Here is an 869-nt window from a genome sequence, read left to right as displayed (position 1 = left end):
CATGGCGTCTTCTGTATCCTTCTCATCTACCCGGCTTGGTTTCCGACTCTGACCAGTTGGCGCAAGACTTGTCCCGTGGAGCTCGGCCCATGGCCCGATCTCTTTCGCCTCCCCCACCCTTGCCTGGCTCCAGCTCCCCAGTGCCTGGATTGCGGGGGGAGCGTGGGATTCTTTCTGTTGCCCCGAGGAAGAAAGCGTTAGAATTCCAAGCGGCGCTTTGTGAAATCATGGACAAGCGCGAGGCGTTCTCTGCACAGGCCTGGCTCCGGCAGCTAAACCTGAAAGTGTTCGGTCTTTTGCCTGGGAAAAACCTGTCAAAGCCCCCCACCATCACCACCACCAATGTTTCATATGGTTTGCTCAGGCATGAAGGATGTCACCATTTTGGACGGCCTAGATTTTGTTCATCCAGGGTGTATGTGTTGAGGGAAGGCAGAATTTGGATCAGCTAGATCTCCCCCGCCCCACCTTTCTCCTGTAAGTAGGAGAATGAGTTGCAGCAGCACAGGGCCAGTCGCTTAACAAATCTGTCAACACTTTCATCAGTAGAAGCAACCAGAGACCATGGTGGTCTGTGTTTGGCCTGGCAGCCCGCCCGTTGTGCAGGCCTGCACTTGCGGGAGCTGCCATGCCATAGTTCATCCCAAAAGGGAGTGCAGCTGCGAAGATCCAGGAGCTGGGTCTTAAGGCGGAAGCTGCTGATGCTTTCCCAGCCAGACATTCAAGCACCAGCTTGCTCGGATCTCCAGATGCTCCCTACTGTCTGCGGCTGACCACTGGCTGGGACACGGGGGCCGGATTTGGCTCTTCGAATCCAGGTGTCGATGTACACTTTCACCAACTAACAACTGTTGGAAGAAAGAAAGAAG

The sequence above is a fragment of the Heloderma suspectum genome, chromosome 3, assembly GCF_057233095.1.
Source record: "Heloderma suspectum isolate Gila_16-S chromosome 3, 16-S_ref, whole genome shotgun sequence".
NCBI lineage: Eukaryota > Metazoa > Chordata > Lepidosauria > Squamata > Helodermatidae > Heloderma > Heloderma suspectum.
This window is presented reverse-complemented; position numbering follows the sequence as displayed.